General features: G+C 34.9%; 2 long non-coding RNA genes across 4 annotated transcripts in view; one reads left to right on the top strand and one right to left on the bottom strand.

Moving 5' to 3' along the window:
* The first annotated feature begins 278 nt into the window (after window positions 1–278).
* Window positions 279–9,727, top strand: LOC116997893. Its single transcript, XR_004418261.2, has 2 exons — window positions 279–382; window positions 7,710–9,727. It is a non-coding gene; the product is annotated as an uncharacterized LOC116997893 (long non-coding RNA).
* Window positions 9,728–9,730: 3 nt separating this feature from the next.
* LOC116997892 overlaps window positions 9,731–27,645 on the bottom strand; it is a 65,236-nt gene continuing 47,321 nt past the window's right edge. For all 3 annotated transcript variants that reach the window (XR_004418258.1, XR_004418257.1, XR_004418259.1), the window contains 3 exons: window positions 11,149–11,202; window positions 10,635–10,702; window positions 9,731–9,809 (listed from right to left, as the gene is read on the bottom strand). This is a non-coding gene — a long non-coding RNA (uncharacterized LOC116997892). The remainder of the gene's footprint in view (window positions 9,810–10,634; window positions 10,703–11,148; window positions 11,203–27,645) is intronic.

Here is a 27,645-nt window from a genome sequence, read left to right as displayed (position 1 = left end):
GGCGTCACCTGGGTTACGCGCTGCGCCGCGCGGGCCCGCGGCTGCGTGCGAGCACGGCTGAGATGGCCCGAGGAGGCGGTGGGACGGCGGGGACATGTCCTGGCTGAGGCTGGCTGCGGCACGGGCGGTGCGGCCCTCCCGCCGTCCGTCCGTCCGTCCGTCCGTCCGTCCGTCCGTCCGTCCCCGCCGGCCACCGCGGGTGCCGGGCGGGGAGCAGCGCTGCCGCTCCGCGCTGGAGCCGGGGACGCGCCGGGCTGCATCGCGCAGGCTTGTAAAGAAATTAATAAAGATATTGTTGTTATGCTATGACAGGCGGTCTAGCCAGAGCTGTGCGACACAAAGCCGCGGAGCTTACCTAAATATTTCGTAGAGAACTTAAGAGGTATTTCACTGCGGCGAAGGTTATTTCTGCTTACAAATTTCAAGTTGTTCAGGTGGAAGATGAAAACATTGTAAGATGCGGGGGGATGGGGAATTGTCTGTGCTCAAGGAAAGCATTTTTCCTGTTTGGCTCTTTGCTATTTATTGACCCGTTACCTTTGAAAAAAAAAGTCTTAAAGCGCTGTAATTGTGACAGTAGTGGTCAGTAGTGGAGCATCAATTCCGTACAAATTTAGGAACGTGTTTATTGTGTTACACCACACTCTGTGCTAAATTCGTATTGATGTGTGTGTGTGTGCGCGGCATGGCTGCTGACTCGATTCCTCCTAATACACGAGCTTAAAACCTGGCTGTTTGTGGATGAAATCCAATTTCCATTCTAAGCTCCCTGGGAGACAGCCTGAGTTTTAGTAATCACTTACCATTAATACTGCCCCAAACCATTTTTAATACTTAAAATACACATATCATGTATAATATATAGCACATCACCTCTGCTTATAAATTACAAGTCGGATAGGTAATGCATCATAGGATATTAAACCGTGCACGCGCTAACATCTAAACAGGCTCCTGCCCAAATGCATTCACAAATTAAGAACTCAATCCAGCACTGTTGATAGGAAACTTTCAATGACTTCTTTGGGAATTGCGTCCCAGGAATGTGATATCTATCCTCCTTGCCAGCAGATGAAATAGATGCACAGATTCAGTAACAATTTGATAGCATATATGGTCAGAAAAATGATTGTATAAAAATGGAAGTTTCTTACTCATCATATACCCCTTGTATCTAAGATACTCTGACTCATAATTGCTCAGTTTACTGACTGAAATAAAATTCTAGGCTTCTGTTACTTTGGCAGTTGCTGACACAATTATGGTACAGCAAACTGGGGACTGGTTCTAGCTCTTCCATTTTCTTTACTAAGTTACAGCCAAAGAATTTTGTTTGTATTTGAGCCAGAAAGAGCACGGTATGACTTGTAAATCTCAGGTCCAGTTTGTAGGGTCATCAGTCCTAAGAGGGCTCTTTTTATTTGTAAACCAAGCAAATGTCTTACAGAAACTTTTGAAGACAAAAATAAAACCACAATGTTCGAATTAAGCCATCTTGAGTCAATTTCCGCAGTGGAACTGGATAAATTATAACACTGCTTTCTTTATCTCACTGACTATGTCCCATTCATCTGTAGCAACATTGAAACAAACAATTCTCTGGTTTTCAGACCACATCTGTTTTACTGTGCCCCCTGCACCAATTTTAATTATGTGACAGATCTGATTGGATTCAGCACCTGCAAGTCCTCCCCTTGGGATCTCCAATTAGCTTATAAAACATTTACTTGATTGCATTCTCAAAACAAAAGTATTGTTTCATCCTAACAACAGAAATATTAAACTGTAGAATAAAAAAAAGGTTTTAATGTGATAAGCGTCTATGTTGTTTGTGTATCTAGCTTCCATAAGCTTAGAGGAAAAAGTGGTAATCCTGAAACCTAATTTCCTCAGACTCAGCAGATGTCTGTCCTGTGTTAGCCTGTTTCTTTACTGACAGCTGTTTCACAAGTGCCTCCCCCCGTCTCTACAGAATGCCTTTTGTTTAATGATTTCCCTCCACATTATCTCCCATCCCACTTAGGCAAGCTTTTCAACTTTTCTATTAGTTTTAGAAGGTTTTATTAGTTTCAAGACAGGCTTATTTTTGAAGAAGTTAGCTTTAACTACGTAACTAGCCTCCCAGCTAGTTTCTTAGTAACAGTTCTATTTAACTAAGCGGATAGCTGTGCATAACCAACATTTCAGCAAATACCGATTTAACATTAAGGAAAGTTTTAATTATTACAGCTATGCTTCAGAATACGCGCTTTTTGCTCCTTATTTAATTGCTTGGAGCAGTGATAATGAAGGTCTAAGGGGGAATATCACATAAAGCACAGCCCTCTAGTGGCAGAGGTCACTTGGAGTTTAAAGCAAGCTGGGTCTTTGTCATGGGTGAGGGCAGTAAAAGGAACAGCCTTTAACAAAATGCAGGCAACTGGCCTGCATTGTTCATGGTCTGAAGCATGAGGGAAAATAGTTGTGGTGGCCTGTAATACCACCTTGCTCACTCTCGGTTGTAATATCTGTGCAGATAGCACTGATGGAAAATTTTTTTAAAGTGCGTATCAGTAGAGGTCTCCTCTTTTTTCCAAATCTGTAATCTATCATTCATCTTTTCTGTTTTCAGCCAGCTCCAGACTGGCATGCCTGACCAGAGGTTTTTCAAGCAGTTGTGGGATCTTGATTTCTTTCCTGACTGAGTCCTATCCTGTCTATATCCTACCATATAATGTATTCTGTAACTTCAGCAAGAGATGACATGGAGTACAAATTCCATTTACCAGCTTTATTTCTAAAATCATTCTCAGCTGGTGGAGATATGGATAGTAGCATTCAAATTAATCTCTCCCACAGACATGAAACCTATGCTTAGAATTGAAAGGGATTAGGAACTGGGAGAAATTAAGCATATATATTAACAAATAGAAATCTGCATAGTAACTCAGGTGAAGTTTTAGTAAACGTCACTTTATCTGATAAAGTCTACTTTGTGGAACAAGACTCAGTCTCCTGTTTCTTTTAGAGGTGATGGATAGTTCCCATCTGACTAACAGAATGAAGAGTTCATTTTTCCCCTTATGGGAAATATGACAGAGTCCAATAATCATTAGATGAATGATACCTCTTAAACATCCTGGCTAGGTAAAAGAAAACAGATTCTGTCTTTGTCCAAAAGGACTGGCAGCTTTTCATTCCTGGATGGTTGTTGTGACTCCTGTAAACTTTGGCTCCACTAAAATTACAGTTAGTGATGAACTCAGAAGATTCTTTCAAGTCTTTAACATCCATCTTCTGTTTATGGAACTTTTTTCCTCGAATAATTTCCCAGTTAATCTATTATTATTGTTGATTAAGTTATCAAATTGTTGCTTGTTTAAATACTGCAGAATTTGTTCATCAGTAAATATTTTTAAATTTCAGTGGAACTTCTCCAAGATTCCACCAATATTAGCCTGAAAAAAATCAAGCCCAGCATTTGGGAAAAACGTTGAACACATATTAGACAGAAAATGACCTGATTATATGGTTTTCCACATTTACGTTGCTTTTATTATCTGCATTATATGATATGTATTGCTGAAATAAAAGCCAAGTGTTTATAGTCATACTCTTCACTGAAAAGAGCATGGACAACTGCTAAACCTTTTCATATTGTAGATCATTGCTGTGTAGTAGCTTTATTTTTCTGGGAAACTAAGGATGATAACTTGAAATCAGCAAAAATGTGACTCTACTATTTGTCATAGTGTGAATATGTTGGCTAAAATTGTTTGTCTGGTGGTGGAAGGAGGAAGTGTTTCTAGGAAATCAACATCCCTTTCTTCTCTCTCTTCAGACAGGTCACCTGTCTCCTATTCTGACAAAGTTCATCAAAATTCACAGGTTTTTGTGTTTGTTTGCTTGTTTGTTTGTTTTTCCTTTTCCTCAGGATTAAGGAATTGAATTGATCTGAGTTATTCATTGCTGAACCTGTAGGTCAAATTCATAAGGGGTTACCTGGGGACTTACCCAGATCTCAGTGTAGAAAACAAGATAGCCTCAGGACAAGGTAATTTTTCATCTCTCCCAAGGAATTGACATTGTGGATCCAGATTTCTGAAATTCCAGTGGCTGAACATTTACCCCAAAAAGTCATCTCCCTGCTGATGTACTGTTATGTACAGTAACTTAAAGACCTTTCATTTCTCAGAATGAAAAAAAATAAAGACTGGATTTCAATTGCCTTCCAAAAATCTTCTGTTTTCTTTAGAGTTTGTTTGTTTGTTTTGTTTTTAATGTGTGTGTTATTTTTATTTTAATTGAAAAATAGATATTCAGGGATTAAAACTGATATAAACTATGAGTAATTCCACTGTAATGGAACAATGTAATATCATATGTGAGAAACAGCAGGATCTCCTCGTGTAGCTTCATCAGTTTACAGTGTTACTGCTTGTGTACTTTTTGTTACTATCTTACAAAAAGGCACTGGTGAAGTGTCTGGTCTACAAACTGAATTCAGCCAGCTATCACTCCAGAGGCTTCAGTGTGCATTCCTTTAGCAGTATGGTGAACAGAGTATTTTTCAAGGAACCAGCATAACAATTTCTCAAACAATAATACTATATTATGTTGCCCACCCACCACTGTCTTATTTGTTTGAAATTTTGGCACTTTACAATAAGTAAAGTAAGAAAAAAGATACATTAACACAAAATTTGTTTCTTTGATTTTGTTGTCAAGCTTGATCCCCTTTCTGGACCTTATTCAGGATTGGTTTAGAATTTTGCTATAGTTCAACTCATATACAAAATGTATGTTCGTGGAGAAGATCAGAAATCCTCTTGGAAAAGGAATGGGAAGGAGAAAAGTAAACATGTTGCACATTACACAAAAGAAAAATAAGGAGACAATAATGACAAAGGCACTGATTTTTTTCACTTGTAAACAAAATTTGTACTAAAATATGTAGTGAAATTTGAGTTGCTCTGATCATTTTGCTCCCTAATAAAATGTATACTACTTGAGATTATTAAAGCCAACTATATCCTAGTGAAACTGTATTAGTAAACTCTCCTACTATTAACCACCAAGAATCTCCATTTTGTCCTGTATAATTTATTATCAATTTTCCAAATAATAAACTATTCCAGCAGAAGTAAGTTTTACAAGTATAATACTATTATAATGGTAGAAATTTTGCCAATGGAAAGGCAAGAAAAGTAGTGTCTCTAATTATCTGAAATGGAGACCTAGATGTCTTTAAAAACATTTTTTAAATGCTTACTATAAAAACATTCATACACCAGTATATTACAAATTAAACCTTCAGCACAGCAAGATTTTGGGAAACAGTTACTACCTTTAAGAACACATTGGGAACTTTAAGAGATTCCTCCCTGAATTTTAGCAAATACCTTAGAATTTATTCTTTGAAAAATTATTTCACTTCATCAACAAAATTTAATGGTTCTATTTTCTTTTTTCTACCCACTTGAAATTGACTCCCACAAAATACCCCTGAACTGCAAAGTCTTCTGGTGGGGGAAGGTAAACAGCTAAAACTGACTGCCAGGATAAATTGGCCAGAATGATTTGGCACACATCCTGAGCTCGCCATGAAAACATGTATCTGTGTGTCAGCTGCACACAAAGGCTATCTGGCCCCAGAAAAAGCACAGGGATTAGGCATAATGCTGCCTATTTGAGACAAAGGGTGTTCCTTAGTGCACTGAGGTTAAAACAGACAGCTCATCAGTAGTACAAGTCTATCTGAATTATTTAGGTACCATTTTGAGCCAGAAGGAAATGGTGGCAGATTATTAATGACTTTTGGGGTCTATTCATCTCTTTATTTTGTTTCAGTGAAAACAGTGCTGGAAACATGAAAAGGTGCCAAAATTTGAAATCAGTTTTACTTTAATCACTTACAAGATATAGACACTGGTTGAAAAATATAACTGATTTTGATTTATATTTCACTTAGACTTATGAGGTTGATATTTATGTTTGTAAGTGAGTGCATGACCAAAGTGATTGGAACAACTAATATGCTCCAGAAAATAGATGGCCATGGATCTACTGGATGAAAACTGTTTTATTGATTTCAAGGGGGTTTAAGTCATTCAATACAAAATACTTCAGGGAAAAAATAGTAAAGTGAGTAAAGAAACTATATAAAAGATATTAACATAGACTGCCATGCATTCTTGCAATAGGAGAGAAACTTGTCATATTCCAGTGATGGGCAGCGATGGGCAATTTGAATCAATTTTGCACAGAAATATTTATGGATATGTAATAAGATAATATAAAAAAGTATTTAGGAACATATATTTTTTCATTTATAATAAACCATGTATATATATATAAAATAACAGCTGTTATATAATTTAAAATTTGGTAGTTGCAAAAATGAAGACTAAGAATGCAGTTTCCAATAATTTAAAATCACAAGTTAAGGTGAAAATCTTTGCATAACCATGTGTTATGTTGATAGTAAACAGATCTAAATAAGGTATTACAGAAAGTTACACATTATATTTATAAAAAAACTGATTATTTTTCCTGTGCAGTTTTTTTTCAGAATATTTTTGTGGTAATATTTTAGCCAAGTAGGAGGATCCCTGTTTCAAAATTTCTAAATATTTGTATTTTTCTTTTCATTCTTATTTTCACTGAAAGGTTCAGGTTGTTTCCTCTAGAACAGAAAAAAAAAATCATATGTTAAAACGGTAAAAATAAAATTGCTGCAGAACTGAGTCATTGCAAGTGAGATGAAACATTTAAAAAAGTACAAATAAAAAAAAAAATAAAAACCAACCAGAAAGAGGATCATAGTGCATTAGGAACAATGCTTGCAGATTCATCATGGCTCACAACAAAGGTATTTATAAGCGGACCTCCTGCCTCTGTTGCATGCTGTCATTGCTTTGGATTGACTGCTGTTAGATTCCTGTAATCCTGAGCCCCGGGATCTTGTCCTACATGTTTACCCCACTTGGTATGCATGTCAGTGCATATTTAAAATGGAAATGAACTCTAATCTTTGTATGTGTTAATAGAAAAGGGTTTTAATCTCCTAAACCCCATATTTACCATGGTTTTGTTTTGTTGTTTGGATTTTTTTAAAATAAAGTTTATAAAAAGCTGTGTTCAGAATTTCTGCTTCTATTTTTTAGTTTATTCACTTAAGTTTGGCTAATATTTGGCATTTCTTAACTCAGCAGTGTGTCATGGCAATAATATTATGAAATATATTCAAGGATGAGAAGAATAGATTAACAACAACTACTGCTTTAAAAATTACATTTTAATAATGGAAAGTCTTGTCAACTTTCTTATCTGTAATGCATTTGCAAGAATAAAATTTCATGTTTTAGAAGACTCATGTTACAGATGTAGAAATAATGTATGATTGCCAATCACTTGTGAGATTATGTTGTCGTGTAGATGTTACGTTGAAATTAAAATCTAAATATTATCTAAAGAAAAAGTTCATTAAAACTATCATGCCCCATTCCACTTAAAAATACATTATTGACAACAGATGAAAAATAATGTACTTCCTTTGAAAGTGATAAAAAGTCATCAATATAGTTGAGTTCCAGTCCTCACTCCTGTAAGAAAATTCGTATTTGCAGTTCCTTGTACCCAGTACAATTCTTGCATCACAAAGGATCTTTGTGAAAATTACTGCTATTCCCATATTATGATTGTTATTAATAAATATTTGTATCATCCAGCTGCTCCTTGGAACTTGGTTTCGTGACCGTTTCTCTGGGAACCCTGTTCCAGTGACTGACCACCCTCTGAGTGAAGCACCTTTTGCTGATCTGGCTCCAGTTGGATCTTCTCCTGATGGAGCTTCATTCCATTTCCTCATGTCCTGTCACTGGTCACCAGAGAGATCAGATCAACACCTTCCTCTCTACTGCTCTTCTTGTGGAAATTGAAGACTGAGATGAGGTCTGCCCTCAGCCTTTTCTTCTCCAAGCTCCAACAAACCAAGAAAGGCAGATTCTCCCTGCCTTTCAACCTTTTCTGAATGTTCTGTAGTAGTTTCATGCTCTTCTTACATCAAAGACAGTGATATAAATGTGAAATCACTAGATCAATTTCTACAGTGGTGTGATATGATAAGGATGCTTTTTCTTAAGAGCCTAATGGAACAGATAACTTCACTTGGATAGAATCTCATTCCTGGCATAAATTCATTGACATCAGTAGGCTGTCATTAGAAACGGATCTTCCACTTACTTAAAATCTGTTTTAAATTTATAAAACTTTACATTTTTGTCTACTAAAAGTAGTTTCAGCATATTCCAGCCTGCTTTATTGATTTCAAGATTACTTTTGGAAATAAAGGTGATGAATACGTCAGCCAACTCAGTCAGTAAAACCCCCACTTTTAATATCTGTCATCCAGTGTGTGTGGTTATTTCCAAAATTCAAGCAACAAACTGATAAACTAAGAATGCATTAGACACAGAAGGGGTGCACAAAAAATTATATTGATTTCATTAAAACATTATGATTCCAATCTAACATCATACACAATCAGTAAAACTAATTTTGTTAAGCAAAATATGCAAGAATTAAAATTCTTAGAGCAAAACTATCTTTGCTTAGTTGCACATATTTTTCATTTTAAAGTAAATATGTAAAGAGAAATGGGACTATTACAAACTGTAATTTTAAAGTTTAGCTAAGTTTAAATAGCAATAGAATAGTCATTCCAGCATGCTTTAGTATTTAATGTAAATTCTCCCTGCCAACTCCCCAAATTAACTTATTGTGCTCTTTTAAGAATTCAACATTTTATAAAGATGAAACATTTGGTACAATTTTTAACAATTTAAGTAAACAGTAGAAGATGATCATTCTAGGAAATGAACATGTTAAGGGTTGTTTTTCAGTTTTTAGTGTGTAACTGTACTAGTCACAATTTAGGCGGTAGCCACATGTGGTTCTGCCAAATTCAAAGATATTATTCGGTATCAAACCCTTAAAGATTTTGTGCAGTTACCCAGATGCCCATTCACCTGAATAGTCTTTATTCACATATGGGATCGTATTCAACACAATTTTTTACAAATAATCAAAACACTAAAGTGTTGCAAAAAGAGTATCTTCTCTTGTATTTTTGCACAATCTTCTACACAGGTAAATATTCTGAAGAAACTATTTAAATTGTTTATTATGTACAGCAATAATTTCCTGTGAAACATTTTGTTTTCTTATTTTCACAACAACATACATTATTTTTAATCCTTATAATCTGATGTTCCATTGTTCTTGAAATACTGCTTTGTTGATCAGGTTTCTTATACTTTGCAAATGTATAGAAAATTTCAATACCTCAAACTTTTGTCTTTGTCAAGTCTCACTTTTTTCAATTACATATCTTTTGGAGTTTGTGGGTAAGTTATTCATTATTACATTGTCATTGGGGGACTGGATTGCACTATCTCCAAAGATCATGTCTTACATAAGAATGGTTCAAAGCCATTTCTCTCATTGTTACAATTGTCACATCAGTGAAAGAAAACAGTCAGCATTCCATGAACATTTCATTTGTTTAGAGTCTCTAAGATTTCCCAGGAGAATAAATCATATAATCAAGCAAAAATGTTTGGTGTGATCAATTCTGCAACACAGCATTACTTTTTCTGGAAAGTCATTTATGAAAGAATTAACTGTGTCCATGTTATTCAGTGTTGTTTACATACCTTAATAAAACATGATGACAGCAGGCATTGGTCATGGAAGTTTGAGCATTATTTTATTGTGATTGTTTTCAATATTCAGTTTGATGAATGAACATTCTGGGTAAATCCAGCCACCTGAGAATGAAGTTAAAAACTGTAATTACGTTATGAAAATAAAGAAGCCTGTCACTTGTATTTGGTGAATTTCAATGTTATTAAAAATCCTTAGGATCTGAATTATATTTAAATGGCCAAAATCTTTAAAATAAAAGAAAAGGAGATCATCTACTAAATTATAAAATACACGTATGTGCATATATGTGTGCTTATACCTGTGTACACACAAATAATACCCATGCATATGAGTGATGCACATACCTTAAGTATGTAACTATACATATGTTTATGTGTGTATTCATACATAATTTCACAGCAATTTTGAGCCCTCTAGTGGTTAGAAACCTCTCCGTTAAGAAACCATTAATCCCAGCCTAAGTATTTCCACTCTAACAGGCAAGTGTCTAAGCTCTACAGCACGATCATGACTTCATGTAAGTTCAGGATAGCTCCCTGCAGTTGGTGTGGGTCTGTACATACAAATGTTTATAAAAACATAGATCTGCAAAACATGTTATTGTTTCCTGCATGGTAACTTTTCTATGTTTTTTTTTTAAAAAAATCTATTCTGGATTCTTTTGACACATCATTGATGATTTGTGATATTCATTTAAAAAAAAAACAAACCCCACAATCTTCTGACACAAATACACTCTAATAAAAGAGAAATGTTTTCAAACACAGCATCCTCATTCACAGCCTTGAATTATAATTACACATGTAGTTACTACAGGAAAAGGAGAAAAAAATAAATCTGCATTTCAGATTGGGCAAGTTTTCATGACATGTAACTACAGCATCTAAAAGCTAGGTTTGTGGGCTAAGCTGGTCACTTCTACTCACCTTGCTGTCACTGGAGGCAAATAGGTTGTTTGAGAATGAGTTGTCTTGTAAAGGTGCTTGGGAGAGAGCTGTAAGATAGGTGAAATATTTATGGATGCAAGGGTCTGTCCATTTTTCAAGGAGACCTAGATAGCAAACTTGGAATCTATGTTTTCTTTTTTATAAGGCTAAAAATATTATATAAAAAACCTATATTTGAACAGGATTAAATAGCACAATAATAAATTCTATTGTTTATAGCAATACTTATAGCATGTAATTGCATCAGACTATAAGATGTAGTAAAATAATAATGAATATATTATAATAAGATATAAATAAATCTCAGACAGGTTAATCTACTACATGACAAAGTCTTCTGCAAGATTACTACTACTTTGAGGAAACTCCAAAATTACACTCAGAAGTATCTTTTTTCTGTTGCAGGATAGATTTATGGGCTCCAGAGATAAAATTTGCTTTAATTTTCTTCTTGGACTGAGTTTAAACATTTGTTCTATACAACCATCCATACCTGAAGCCTTCTGAATTTTGCAGCTGACCTTCAGGACATTTCTTCAGGAAATTTCTGCAAGAACAAGAGAGCACAACTATTCAATGTGATAAGATTTCTAAGCTCTTTTCACAGGGAAATCTTACCAGAAGGACCTTAGCTACAGTATTCTTTCCCTGAGTCCACAGCCCCATAATCATGAAACTTGTTGACTCTCAGGAACAGTGAAAGCATAATTGACATGGGCTTTTATTCATATATGTGATCATATTCGACACAATTCAGAAATTAATATCTGTGTTTTGGAATTATTTAATTTTGAAAATAGTGTAGTATTTAATGATTGTAATTTTTTATGTGACAAGAGCTTAGGACAGGAAAATTACATAAGACATAAGCAATTAATTCTCATTTTAAAAAATAGAGCATCAATTTTGTTTTCAATGTACTAAAGAAATTCAAATACATTGTTTTTCAATTGCTTGTTAAGCTATTTTTGACATCTATCAAAGTTCTATAATGTATGATACAAAAATGAACTCCTAAAAGGGAATATTTTCATTGGATGCATGCAAAATTTGTACAAGTTGATTTATTTTTTTTTTTTAAACAAGATTATGCAGGCAAAACATGCAAGACAGAGCATAATTTTTGTGTGTGATAACAGTTGACTTCAAGCACATCCTGTGGCGTCAGGTTGGAATATAGTTCCAGCATGCAAGGGTATGATTATCACAAGGACTGGACTAGGGTTATACCTCACAGAAGAAAACACTGGTGACTTCAAAAGGTGAAAAAATTACAGAACTGCAGAATGGGTCAGGTTGGAAGGGACCACAGTGGGTCATCTGCACCAGCACGTGGCACAAGATCCCATCCAGACAGGATTTTAATATCTCCAGTGAGGGAGACTCCACAACCTCTCTGGGCAACCTGTTCTAGAGCTCAGCCACCTTCACAGGAAAGTTCTTCTCACATTGAGGTGGAACACCCTGTGCATCAGTTTCTGCCCATTGCCTCTTGTCCAATTGTTTGGCAGCACCAAGAAGAGCCTTTAGATAATAATACTAAACAATATTATGGGACTTGAAATGCTAAGGAAAAAAAAATTAAAAGTTAAACCACTGCACTTTTCTCATTTAAAAATCCATTTTCTAGTTGAAATTAAAGGGTTAGGAAAGCAATACAATTCATCAGTGTTTGGGATAAACAAAACTAAATTCAACTAAATTCATACTTCACAAAATCAGATGTTATTGCTAATTATGAAATCTTTATAATAATAGTATATGATGTCCATATAAAAGTGTTAGTAGACAAAATAATCTTAATTTTCTCCAAGAAGGTGCAGCAATTGCTTTGGCATGACTAAAATATGATGATAGAGAGGTTTTAATATGTGTTTAAGCAATCAGGAATTCTTGATGGCAGCCCAATGAAAGAGGAAATTAAATTTAAAGACTGCTGGTGCAGTCATCAAACCAAGTTGTACTTCCAATTCTTTTGTAGCTGACATCATTATTATCCTTCCTGCATCTTGCAAGTATTTCATCAGGTCTACAGTAGATTAAGATGCTATTCATTGATGTGTCACAGGGAACAACAAACCCTCTACGTGGAGAATTTTAACACCTGAAATAAAGAAATGCTTAAAAAACTGTCACCTAATGAACATGGTTGAGAATATAAACTGTAAAATATATTAAAAATATATATATGTATATGTAAACACCAGAGGGAAAAAAAAAGACAAAGACAACAAAAATGTAGTTTGCGCCCTCTAATATGTAATATATCCCAAAGTTTCAGTCATGTGTTTCAGAGACATATTCAGCTAAACAAAGAGTGGGTTCAACTGCTGTATGGGCCATTTACTTAGAACTTGAACTTTTTGATCCTTGCAGGTCCCTTCCAAGTCATAATAGTCTGTGATTCCACGATTCTTGCCGCACAAAGTTGATTAATAAGGGTGGGAAGGGGCAGTCTGTTGGACTTCCTCTTACTTTATGGCTTAGGTAGCAGGTGCTAGAGTACATCTTGAAAAATATCCCCCTTGTTCTCCCATTGTTTGGAAAAAAATACAGGGCCAGAATAGACAACTGAGCAATGGATTGCCTCTGTTGTTAAATGTCACATCTATTGTCCAGTAAAACTGGAAACAGCAAGGAAACAGCAGTAACTGGATTTTATGATGTCAGACATAAGTTTCATAAAGTCTCTACAGCCTCTAATATTAAATGGGGTCATGACTTGATCTGAATAAGAACCTGAACTAAATGCATTTCAAAGAGATTACTGATATGGTTTTCTATTGTAAGAATTTATATGGTAGTGTACAGAGAGCATAAATAATATGCAACATCTCACTTCATGCTCCAAAACAATTGCTGTCTAAGATTATGAAATGATCCCTCTGTGGATATGACCTTATGATAGACTAGCTGTACCTTCCTGAAGCGACTGGTTCTTCATTATTAGCAGCTGAATAAGTTTTTGATGGACTGCTATTCTCTTCTTTTGTTTCAATTTCTGCATGTCATTAAGGGCCAGGAGAGATCATCTACATTTCAAAACTGAAAAAGAGGAAGAGGTTCCCAAACAAAAGGGTGGTTTTGCATTGCCACTGAATTCCTCTGTCACATCTATAGGTCTCTTTCTTTGATGTTTGAGAGCTGAGTTGTCAAATATTTTTACGAAACATTTTTGTAGTTTAGTTATAGATATGCAGAAGTAATCATATCACAACAAAGGAAATTTTATAAAAAGGTACTCAAAGGCCTTATAACTAAAAACCAGTGAACAACATCTTGTTTTAAATAATCATAGAATCATAGAGTGGCCTGAGTAGGAAAGAGCCTTAGAGGATCATCTGGTTGCAATCCCCTGCTGTGGACAGGGACATCTTCCACTAGATTGGGTTATTCAGAGCTCCATCCAGCCTGGCCTTACACACTTACAGGGGTGGGGCATCCACAGCTTCTCTGGGCAGTCTTTTCCAGTGCCTCACCACCCTCGCTTTTTTTTTTTTCTTAATATCTAATCTAAACCTACTCTCAGTTTAAACCATTCTCCTTGTCCTGTCATGCTCTTGTAAAATATCTTTCTCCATTCAGGTACTGGAAAGCCACAATTAGGTAACCCCAAAGTCTTCTCTTTTCCTGGCTGGACAACCCCAATTCTCTAAGCCTTTCCTTATAGGTGAATAATCTTATAATATTATCTTAAAATATATCTGTTTACCTTCTTATTGCATATGTACATATTTGTTCCTAATTATGCTTATTGATTAACCATTTAATTTGCATATTTTAATATGCTTTATACTTGCCATAAAATAACTATGTGCCCAACATCACAGGTCATCAAATTTTGTGCTATAGACAAAAACTAAGACAAAAGCTAAGACAAAAACTCTCATAGATGTATCCTGAATGAAAAATTAGACAGCATCAAGCTTCCTGAAGACAAGATAATCAATTAGACTTGATAAGACTAGTGAACTGTCTCCATGAATAGAAGAAAAGTAAAACTCCACAGTGCTCTGCAAAGCAAGCTGGGCAGAAATTTTTGCAAAGTGAAACAAAGAAAACAATGATTTTTGGTTCTTTTTTCACACTATTTAACTGCGGTCATTTCTCTAGACATCACCAATTCTATCCCTTCGAGGAGAGTAAAAATCATAACTCTTTAAACACAACACATTAATGCAGATATATATTAAGTGAAACAAAACCTCTTGACTTTACAGCCTAAATGATGAGATATTATTTGACATAGTGTGCTGCTCTGAGGTGCACAGATGAGATTGTAGAGAGGAATAAATTCTGCTACAACTTTAAAATTCTCTAATTTTCCTTATAAGTCCCCAAAAGCATAATGGGGACTGAGTCTTATCCTCAAAGAAAGGACACAATAATTATTCAGTGTAACCCTCTATATTCTCCACTGGTAGAATGTCTTCCAGAAGTTGGAAATTGCATCTAATTCTACTTTAAGGAAGCCATAACCATTCTAAGCCTTCCTATAATTCCATGTATTATTTCTGGAAGATGTATCCTATTTTCAATTCCTATAAATTAATTAGTTTTCTGTTTCTGACCGCATGAACAAAAAACTGAGTTCTGTCAGATATAAGTCTCACATTTAAGTATTTATGTTCATTTATCAACCCATCTCTTAAACTTCCCTTCAATACACCAGATAAATTTAATTACTTACACCTCACACCATAATGCAAGATTCACAGCTCTGTAATTTTGGTTTTGGGTCTGCTGGGTTTTGGTTTGGTTTGGTTTGGTTTGTTGGGTTTTTTGGGGGAGTTCATAGGGGCTTGGGATTTATTTTGTTTTGGGGTTTTTTTGGTTTTTTGTGGGGTTTTTTACATGCGTTACCCAGAATTTCTCATCTTCATTCCCCTTTATTCAAAGATTTTGTTAGCTCTCTTTTCACAGGAGCACAGAAAGCTCAGACTGAGGATGTGATCTATGGTAATACTTAAAATATAGTTCTAGTCATTGTTATTTTAAGACAGCTTTGATACTCTGTAGATACAAACTGCTTTCATGAATTCATGACAGAGTCCTTTTCAGTTGGACTTATTAAATCAATTTTTTAACAATTTAAATCACTTGATTTGGATTGCCATAATTGTAACCATCCATTACATTTTATTAGCCTACCAATCTAATAATTTAGTAATTAAATTATTATATACATAATAATTTTCAAACTGCACAAAATAAACACTGATAAACCTAGTTTATTTTTAGCAACTTTCAAAATGTTCACCCCTGAGTTCCCTATTTCCTTGTGGAAATAGGAATTATCATGTAATAGATCCAAACTTTTTTTTTTTTTAGTTACTTTTGCATAAAATTTATGATAATTTTTTCTTTGCTCATGCCTTCAAAGATCTAGAAATCAGAGCTATAAATATGGGTAGAGAGAGGTTAGAACTGGAACAAAGAAAGGTATCCAAAAGATCCTGGATATCAATATCAAAACAGTTCCTAATCCTCTTACATCACACCTATCAATTTCATAATTTGCAAGTGTTCGATTCAAAATCTTTTACTTCATGCAGTAAGTGAATTAAATCTAGGGGTACATTACATACTTTGTTTACTATCCCATACCCTAGTCAAAACCAAAACCAAACAGAGAGATAAGTCACAAAATAAAAAAGATAAATAAAAAGGACAATCTGACTAGTAGTAATTATAAACTCTAGTTCATTACCAGCAAAGTTACAAATTAACAAATCCATTATATACCTGAAATGATGGGTAGGATATTTTCCTATCTATGTTGTATTTCCTATTCTATGTTATATCCTTTTCTGGATAATAAGACAATTTTTGCAAATCTCACTCTCCCAGTTTTCCAAGATAAGCTGAAAATTGGCAATGGTTCATTAGTTCCTTTGAACCTTCTGAGCATTATTACTGAGCTAGTTCATTCGAGATATTCTCATATGGGAGTGGATGTTGTCTTATCAGTGCTTTATTTCAGATAGAAAATGTTGTGTTTCCACCAACATCCAAATGGCTTGGCCCTAAACCAGCCATTATCTCAGTTTCTCTTACTCTAAATGAACTTGCAACCTTTCTGAGAAAGATACAACACAATGTTCGACCGTCCTTTTTCCTAGTAGATAATTCTGTAATCTTAGAGTTCAGATTAAGTAAAAACATTCAGTAAGTTGTGTATATGCTACTTTCTCAAACACAGCTTTCTCTGGGAGTTCCTCTCTCTCTCTGCTCTGTCAGGACCTTCCTTCCCAACTGAGCTTGACAAGAGGTCAGACTCCCACTTCTAAAACAAAAGCTAATCTCATTTTGTGTTTATCTAGTTTTGTCTCAGATAATGCAGAAATATACACTGAAAAATCTATATTCTAAATGGTTCTCTGCCATGCTGATGGCTTCTTATAAGCTGTGACTTGATTACATAAAACAAAAGACTTTGTCAATGTGTTCAAGTTGGACTACCTCAGAACGAGAGGCAGAAAAAAGGGACTTAGAGAAGCTACTTCCTTCATTGGAAATGTTGTCTAGGGAGTAAAATCTGGAAGTAATGTTAACATTTTACAGCAGTACTTTGGCAGGAAGGCAGTTTTAGTATGTGATATTTCAAAATCTGGAAAACATTCCTTGATGATATTACATATTTTAGTGACTCCCTGTGCTGACAGTGTTTTGTTGATACTTTTATATGTGTTTGGATGTTTTCGTTGTAAATTCCAGAATTATTTCTGCTATCAACAGAATAACAATAGGAATGCCTTAACCTGCTCTATTTTTTTTTCCCTTTAATTTTTTCCTCCCAATAAAACAGGTACAAAAACATCACACCAAGTTTGAGGAGATAAATTAACTGATTTTTCTAGAAAGTTCCCAATTTCATAGTAGCTTCTCTGGCTATAATCAATGATCCTTCAAGAATCAACCAATTATACAGGAATTTGCAAATAAAAGCTAAGAAATCTGGTGATTAAATCCGGGAAGAGGAGAAATGTGATCATCTGGGGTAAAAAATGTCAGGCAGAAGACAGAGTAATGGAGTAAGAATGCTGTGAGATTGGAAAGTGAAAGAGGAGAGATGGAATGGGTTAGCAAAATGATTGTTGTCAGCTGGCCTATAAAATTCTGAATTCAGAACAAGCTGAATAAATTGAACAAAAAGAAGGTTCAGGACAGATTATAGAGAGAAAAAAATTGGCATTGTGAGACAAACTGGGGTGAGGAAACTTTGGAAGGCTTGCTAAAGAAACAAAGAGATAAGAGCATGAAGACCAGAGCAAGGACAAAAGAAACTGAGTTTGGATGGAGAAATTTAACAAACACAGATAGTATAAACCTAATACTTATTGGCACATTTTGTTTAAACCCAAAAAATGTGTTTCACTTGGAGTCTTCATTTTTTGCAGTTTCATGTTAAGGAAAATAGATACCAAATTGCTTTAAAAATAATACATTAAAAGGATAGGTTAGACAAGACCTTGAACAATCTGGTGTAGTGACAGGTGTTCCTGCCCATGATGGTGGGGTGGGATTAGATGATCTTTAAGGTCCCTTCCATCCCTTAAGGTACTATGATTCTATGATTCTATGACATTAGGGCAGCAAGTTATAGCACTCAGATCTTATCTATATTACAGCTGTTCACTATCAAACCTAGGGAGTTTACATTCCCTACTTGCCCAAACCAAAATACTGTGATACCAACTTTGACTAGGTCATGCCCTTCTGCTCTTTTCACAGAAAACAACTCAGCCAGGTGATCAGGCTATTGCATGTATGGATTAAATTAAACCTTAAAATACATAAAACATTGAATACCTTCAGGCCTACAAAAAATAAAAAAACCAAAAACCATAAAATATGAACTAATATACTTAGGGCTTCAACAGTCTCAAACTTGCATATGTTTTCCTAATTATTTAGACCTAAATTAAGTACTAAATTGAAATAAAGTAAAATTAATATGTCTGTAATGTACACTTAGACTTTTGAAAAATCCAAATGAGAGCAATTTCCAATAATTTTTTTCAGACTTCTTATTTAAGGGCAATACTTTCTACTCTGAATACATTCATTTAATGTTAGACTATTTTAAGTTATTTCGAAGTATCTGAGTTTTTAAAATCTCTTTATCCAAATTTCACACTGATTTACTGTGGTTTTTGCTGATGCATGAAGTTCGTTTAACGAACTATATTATGACATAACTTAAAAAAGATATTGACATCAGTCAAAGCTTGTTCCAAACATCTTAATATGTTTTTTTAAGCAACATACTTGAAACAATCGCTTCGTCTCTCTACAATGGAATGAAATAATGCATCATTGTTCTGAAGTTAGTATGTTGAATGTCTAATAATACTTAGGATGCACTAAGTGGAAATGTAATATTCATTTTTATGACTCAGTTCTTTTCTAAACGGGCCAATTTTAAGTTATTTTAATTTTTAAAATAGCACAGCACTAGGAGAAATTAAAAGGAAAAAGGCATGATATTATATGCATAGAAGTAGAAAGGTGGTGAACAAATAATGATAGACACACAAGACCACATTGGCCTGGATACATAGGAAGAAATACTTGATGCAAGCAGTAAAGGTTTAATTAGGCTGTAACTTTTAACAATTGAAGTCAGCTGGGACATGTCCTGCAGTAACTCAGACCACAAGGGTAATCATTACTTACACTTCAACTTACTGGACAGCTGCTGCCAGTTTTCACCACTTCAAAGTTAGTTGAGCCAATTTCTAGGACCTCACATATAAGAAAGCTGTGAAAGCTGTAACCCTGTTTTCTCTTCTTTAGATATGCCCTTTCTTTTCATCTGCTTTAATTCTATTCAATCTGCCAAGATGTGACAATGCGTGCAGTGCTCTAACCCACTCCAGCAAACTGTAGCTATAGGGATGGTAAAAATACCTACCATTTGCATTGTGAAAGCATGAGAAATACTCTATTCCATTTCAAAAGAAAGTGAAGCTGCAGTGTCCATATAATTGTAAATTGTAATTAACACAGTAATTATTATTAACAGTAATTGTAATAATAATTCTATAGTAGCCACATCAGAAAGAAAGGGCTCAGTCTGGTGGTGAAGTTATTTGCTGCCTTTTCCTCATGCTGAAGAGATTAAAAACTGAACACTAAAGAATGGAAAATAAAGGTGTTATATTTGGGCAATTATCCCTTGACAGTTTTGCTAAATATTCTATTCTTATTATTTGAGTGGGCAGATTAATGGCTGCACAGTGCCTACATAAACCCCTATACTGATGTTCAAAGTCTTTTTTCATAGGCTCTCTTTCTATTTCTCTCTCTCTCTCTGCTGGTACAACAGCCTATGAGATGCTTGAAACACACCATCCATAGTAAACAATGAATAAGAAAAGAAATTCTGTTAAGTTCCAAGGAATAATACAAATCAAAATTTTCTTATTATTTCTCATTTAAATGAATTAATCTATTGTGTATCTTAAATAAGTGTTGACAAATTGTTTTTAAAAGTTATTTAATAAAGGCCTAAGATATATCTTAGCAATTTTATATATACCCTTAGCTAAGAAATTAGGCTGAATATTAAAAATTAATAAATAAATCTTTAATCTCTAGTGGTTTAAAACTACAATGAACTAAGATGGAATAAAGCAAAATAGTAACCTGTGAAAAAGATCTACAGATTTCTTGTATCTTAAATACAGAGAATAAATACAGTGGCAGATTTGTTTACTCATTTCTTGAAAGTAAGATCAATTTCTAAGTATTTATAAAAAGCACAAAGTTTGCCATTTAAAAGTCTTCAATGGGTAAATCTCAGAGTATTTTTATTTTCCCTTTGTCAACATAGAGAGTGGCTCCTTTTCTTCCTCCTGAGAGAAATTTCTTTTCTGCTTTTTCATCAAAATGACCAAAACTTGAACCAGTGAACGTCTGAAGGAGGAAAAAGAAATAGAATCTAGGAAAAGTAAAAAGTTTGAAGGCAACTGGAAATTGACAAATAAGTGTCAGAGCAGAAAACTATGGCAGTTTGCCAACCAGCTGCGATAACTAATTCAGCTTTAGATAAAGAGATTTTAAAGGGGAAAAGGACAAGAAAACTTCAGAAAAAGGAAGAATAAAGGAGCAAAGAATAAATCCTTAGAGCTGTGTTAAAGGAGAAACATAGGCAGTGCTTTGTTGTTTTAACTGCAGAACTGCAAGAGGGGCTTTTCATTGAGGCTTTGAATAGCACCAAAGAAACAGGCAGAATAAAGTGGAAGCACTGAAGTTTTCCTTAATGCAGTAGCTTATAGACAGCCATCCAAAAAGGATTTAAAATAAGCTTTTCTAGACAAATAGAAATTATTAATGTCAGTTGGAGTTTTCTTCACTACTCTGCATATGGGCATAAAAACAACAGTGTTACGCACAGCCTTATGTACAAATTCATGGTGAGAAGTGACTGAGATTGTTAGACAAAGAAAATGAAGTAGAAGTAGTGAAAATATCAATGGAGGCCACCTTTCTCTGGAAAGTGTTTTTATTACCTGCAAGATTTTTAATTTTTAATTTTTTTTAGGTACACCATGTTTTATATTTCATGGTCAGAGAGCATGGAAAAGAATGAAGTGATGAGTGCTGTCTGGTTACAACAGCAGACTAAATTAGCAAGCTGGCATATGAAATAGCATGAAGGAAGGTGGTCAGAGGCTGAGGAGAGTCTGTCACTAGGCCTTTTCATCAAGCTGTGAATAGCAAGTCAGCATGACGTACAGCTGCTGGTTATTGTGCAGAGATCTAATGACTGCATCTACTGTGCCCTACTACAGCACACTCAGAAGTTCCCTTAGGACAACGTCTCCTGACCAGTCAGATTGACAGAGCACAGTGGGCTGCTCAGGGGGCCCTCAAAACTCCACCTCAGAGCTCACAAGAGGATTCCCTGAGAGTGGCAGGCTCTGAGAGTGAGCTCACATATGCCCTCTATATGAACCAGATCCTTTCACCTCCATTATTCACGGCATGACTGCTGCATGAAATTCCCAGAGCAGCATAGCATGACTCTGCAGCTTTCATCTTGCATGGGCAAGACACACAAGCTCTTTCACATTACAGCATGCACCTTAGGTGCATAAAAATTCTGGCATTTAGAAGACAAGTGCAGTTTTGTCTCGCATCAAATAAAAAGACTTGACATGTGTAACTGCTATGAAAGTTGAAGTTTCTCATTTCATACAAGCTTAGGCAAATGAGGGATTGAAGCTATATTTTATTTTTATGGCTACATTTTCCAGCAGTCAGCTGCTTCAGAATAACAATAAAATTCCTAATGATAATTGTTTTTCTTTTGGGAAGTTTCTTTGGCAGTTTTCATCTGCTTAATAGTCATTCTGCTACTCATCAGTGCTGAAGGCTATACTTTCACTGGGGTATAACATATGAGTATGTTGCCTTTGTGCCTTTCATGACCTGTAAGCTTCCAAACTTTGTCACCATCCTTATGTTCTGTTGTCTCGTCCTGTTCCTAAGTTTTCATTCTATGTTTCTGCTAATGTTTTGCATTAGGTATTTTAACATGGATTTTCTGAATTGAAAGTGCTTTAAATAATCTTTTGGTGTTTTTAAATAAATATTTCTTCCCTTGAGTTTGCATATCTTATAATAAATATGCTATTTGAATATGTCCCAGCTGTGTGAGCGAACCATACCCAATGATAAACTCCAAGAGAAGGAAAATTATTTTAAAAATATGTCACTTTTTGTTAACATCCTTCCTATAACATAAAATTTTCCTGCAAAGTCTTTTTAATATATCACCAAATTGGTGGGGGTGTTGGACGGGAAAGAAGAAACAAATTATTTGAGACAACATCTGGGCTGAAAAATTGATCTCACAGGTTCCAAATGGCATTCTCCCCATCAGTGTCAGTGGGTCTATCAGAATGTCTTCCAAATTATTATCTGCCATTTGTGATGAGGAGTGCAAACTCCTTGGAGTAAAGACAATTTGTATATGGCATTGAGAGCGCTTACACTGCATGGTAATGGAAAGGAATTTTATTATCATCTGCTCTAGCATTTAAATGCTGTTATTTGTAACTTGTATGGTAAAGATGCTTCTAGCAACTAAGTGAGAATTTGTGAGTCATGAAAAAATAACAGGATGACATCTGTTATGAATTTCCATCCTGTTATTCTAGATATTTAATAATAATTGCTGAAAGTGACCGTGGATGTCTGTCATTTTATTGCTCCATCAGGCAAATACCTTCCAATGTGAATAAGAGTTTGTGGACTCTATACTTCAACAAATAAAGACTTTAATCTGGCAGTGACCAAACCACAACTCTGGAAACACAGGAAGAGAAACTTCTGGAGAAGTGGCTGCCCATGTGTGTGTCAAGTTCAAAACATTTCACCTGTGTTCCAGGATACTGGGGATGTTACCTGCAAGCCTGTTATCTCCTAAATGTGTAAAAACACGTTCACACATTATGGATTCTAAAGGTCTTTTTAATATGCATGCATGATTCACTACTCTATTACTTCTGGAGTATTGGCTGAGAAATAGCATGCAATATTGTAATTATAATGTAACCTTATCTCTGATTTTATCAGAGATATGGGTTCCTTTTTTTTTTGTTTAGATTTGTTAGACCATAAAACTGAAATGTTACTGTTGCCTTTAACAATATCTAATTAGTAATCATTCATGTTCAACAACTTTCTTTATTTTTATTGTCTTGAGTTACATAAAGTGTTTTATAAACTGACTTTTTGTTATTTCTTTAAAACTTCATCATCTTTTGGATAACAAAGTAATTTTCATTTCTGTATTTTTTATTTCCTTTTATCTTACTTTTTACTTTGATTTTTCTCTGCAGAAGTGCATATGTTTACTCATTTATTTAGGTAGCTTTTAATGGAAATTTGCATTTTCACAAGACACTCCAAGACTTTTAGATCAGTTGTGTTTGCTTTCCTAAAAGCCATTTTAAAGGCTGACCTTCTGCAGCCCCCTTTAAAAATAATGAAACTTTCCCTCTGGGTTATAGCTATGATCCTAGGAGGTGAACAGATTAGCAAAAAAAAAAAAAAAAAAAAGAAGAAACACACACAATTTGTAGACGTGTCAGAAGCTTTCATAACCTCTGTGAACCATACTGGAGAGTAGTCTTCTCCCTGACTCAGAGAGCTCAGGTACTGAAGATTTGTTTCTTCTTGGAAATATAATTTTTGTATCTTAAATTTACAGATGGAAGCTGAAGCGCCGTGTGAGCCTCTTGACGAAAGCAGTTTGACAAATTTGTGTCTACTTGCAGAACATTTTGATACATTTTTATAACATTTGACAAAACTTTTTGCTCTGTGTTCATGGCCTGTTGTGTCTCCAAATCAGAGACAGAAATTACCGTTTCCTTTTTGGATACTTGATGTTTAGCATAAGGGCCTGACTTTTCTATACCATGGAGAAACCTTTAAAGAATCACTGTTCAAAATATTTTCCTTTTAGCATATTTAAGCTTGAGAGCTTTGAAAATGAATGGGTGGCAAGGGCCTCAGGGCTATCTGGTTAAAAACCAAACAAAACATAGCAGAGGCACATGAATTATAAAATCTAAGCTCATCAGAAATGCAGAACTGGAAAACTCCTATAGAGAATTTAAAAAAAAAATATTTTGAGCATACTAAGATTTCATTTATTGCCTTTCCTTACTAAAATTACAGTTGGACAAAAAAGCTGTTTAATTTTTCGAAAAAAAAAAAAATAATAAGAAAGCTGTTTAAATGATGAAAAACCTGATTCCATTTCAGTTAGTTTAGGGAACTAAATTATGTGTAAATCTCACCAATAAACTCAGTGCTTGCATTTAAGTCTTAATCCATGCCAGTGGAGCATTGCAATATTTAATCTTTATTTTGACAATCTGCATCATTATTTGCAGATTATTAAGTGTGGACAGCTACAAAGCAACTGTGGGAACTATTTTTGGTTGCAGCTGTTTTTCGGTAACATATCTGCATCAGAGGCTTCAGCTAACAAACAATCATTTAATTTTCTATCCAGTTTTTCTTGCTATTTTTTCTGTCTTTTATGCTTCATGGAAGGTAGAGTGCTGCCAGCATTCTACCATTCCAGCAATATATGCAATATCTTAGCACACAAATATAAAATAGAAATTCTGCTTGTTCAAGTAAATTTTTTTTATTTGTTTCTTTGTCAAACTTAACCTATTTTTATATATTTTGTGTCCCAAGTTTTTGGTTAACTACCTAAGTCAATGAAGTTATCTGGCTTCTTAATGATTTTTCAAATTTCTTTGGCCATTGATAGGATACATATTAGTTTCATAATCTGGAAGTTAGTTTTGTCAACTAAGTAATTTTTTTTTTTTAAAAATGGCTCTGTCAGAGAATACAAATAGGTTTATAACTATATTAGTTTAGAGTTGAACAGGCTGAAAATGTTCATAAAATACACATTGCTGCTGGAAAGTGCTGGAAGCAGCATCTGCTCTTCCTATTTAGTGCATTTCTGTTCAGCAGTACCTACAAATCATTCAGTGTGCTCATTACCCTGCTACTGCATGTAGGAGCCTAAAGCCTGCTCAGATTATGCTTTAAAACCTTGCAGTGTCTTATGATCTCTGTTTCTTACCCTTGTTGCTCAGCCAGTATCTTCTATGAATATATGTAGATGCAAATTAATAGCAGATTAACCCATATGCAGAGCATTATTGTATTACCAATTAATACATATTTTCCCCAAAATTTAAGTAAGGTATTGATTACAAAAATTACAAATTCTTCTTTACCTAAAAGTTGTATTATAATTGTTAGCAATATATTAGTAAAGACGTTTTTGCAAAAGTACCTAAAGGTGCCATGCAGCCTGGCTGCTCCATGGGTGGTAGTTATGCTGTGGCTTTTCACAGATGTCTGACTCTCACTGCCTGCTCCAGCCCCTCTGGGCATATGAGGGGAGTCCCAGCTTGGAACCCTACATAGACCTGGGTGATGCTCCGGGAAAGGCAAGGACTCAATGCTGTCAGAGCCATTCAAGTTGGAGTGCTGTGGTCTTTCTGTTTTTCTTCACTTGTTCATGAAACGTCATCTACAGTAATTGCATAAATGGTATGAGTTGAAATTCTTATCTAAGCCTGCCCATGATATTTCAGATGAATAAGTGAGTTTATATACTCTCTATTAGTTACTGCACATATTCATTGCTGCTGTTATGGACTTGTACTCAAAAACAACATATCACTTCCACAATTTTTTTAGGCTCCTTTAAAATAAAAGTTACTTATAAAAGTTACATATCGTTCACTCTTTTTTTGTAGGTGTTCATTAGTAATTTTTAATTAATGACTTTATGAATTTCCTGTTACAGATGACAAGATAAAGCACTGTTACCATTTTTTTGATCTGTAGACACATTACAAATCTTATTAAGTCCTTTACATAGATAGAATTATTCACATGAGCTTTGCTTCCTTCAGTTGATTTATTAGCCAAATTATTTTGTTACTTAGATGCTGCTTTATCTTTAATTATTTACTAAAGGAATCTCTGGCACCAAATAATCTTTAGGACTGACTACTTAAAAATAAAAATATAACCTATGTTTCAAGTATCAGACAAAACATTTCCTTGGGTAATAGTATTTGTCTGTGCAGAATAAATAAATTATTTTTAATAGGTACACGCAGTTCTTCAAATTGGTAGCTGCTTCTGCCCATGCTACCCATGCCTAGTGATTCATTGAGGTCTAAAAAATTGCTCCCAGAACATCTGATATACTGTTTTTATCCAATTAAGTCAATAATCACAAGGATTTGGAGTTCTCCATTAATACATTGAGGTACAAAATTGGTTGATACTAACCTGTCAGCTCAAGTGGATTAATAGCTGGATGTAATTAGTAGGTTGTGGAAACTCTCTTAATCCATTTTAGGATGAAGCCAGACAGGTTAGTTTAAATCATCTTAGCTGTGTTTCAATTAGCCTAAACCCATACTATGTGCCAGTATGATGACATCCACATATGTCTTTTAAATTTATATTTACTTCACTAGTTTCTTTCCAGCATGCATTAGTCAGCATCTCTCTTTTGAGAATAAATGCCCTCCCATGTCTGTCAGCTGAGCTGTTCCATGTGCTCATATCTGCACCCACTGCAATCAAGTTATCAAAACAACCTTATTAGTTCAAGCTGTTTATAAAATTCTTTGTAGGGAAGATATCATAAAGTTTACATGAAATTATATTTCAAAATATTCATTCATTATTTGAGCTACCGTAAATTTCCTCCTGGTATCTAAAAAGTTTCATTTGACAGAATGAAACTGCATTTAAGTGTTACAAACTATGGGGAAAGAACTTTGCCTGGAATTCTGTGTGCCTCCTTATATATCACGAGACCTAAACTTATACACAGTAACTGATACATAGAAAGTAGAAAAGGAGCATCATAACGGTGGAGAATGCATCAAAATGCGTGTTTCATGTTCTGAATATTTATGGAACAGTAGAATTCTTCTGTCCCTTAATTAAAACAACTTTACCCTATAGTAGTTGTTGAAATAATTTGCTACTCAAGCAATTTACTGTTTTCATTTTGGGTAACTTTCTAAGTTACTATCCCCTATTTTCTTAGGGAAAATATATTAGATGCATTCTGATCTCTCACAGCTCCACATGATCCCCACCGTAGTGATGTGACATGGCCACACAGTTAACATGCTTACACTCAGAAGGCAGCACTTCAGAAAGCTCAACCCTTTTGTTTGATGATGGATCTCCCCTTCAGGCTCATCTCCTTTTATGCCCACCACCACTCTGAATTGCCTTTTTCTCTGTTATTGCACAATGATTCACTCAGTCATTAACCTTGTCACCGTTCCTTGCTGCAAGTGGGCCTTGGATATGGCTGTTCTGCAGCTTCTCAACCATGTACATCTTGAGTGCCAGAAAGTAAAATGGTCATCAAGGAGACAGCTCAAGGAAGAGCTGAGGC

This window comes from Catharus ustulatus, chromosome 6 (assembly GCF_009819885.2).
Source record: "Catharus ustulatus isolate bCatUst1 chromosome 6, bCatUst1.pri.v2, whole genome shotgun sequence".
NCBI lineage: Eukaryota > Metazoa > Chordata > Aves > Passeriformes > Turdidae > Catharus > Catharus ustulatus.
The sequence above is the reverse complement of the archived record's forward strand: the minus strand, read 5'-3'. Positions and strand labels throughout refer to the sequence as shown.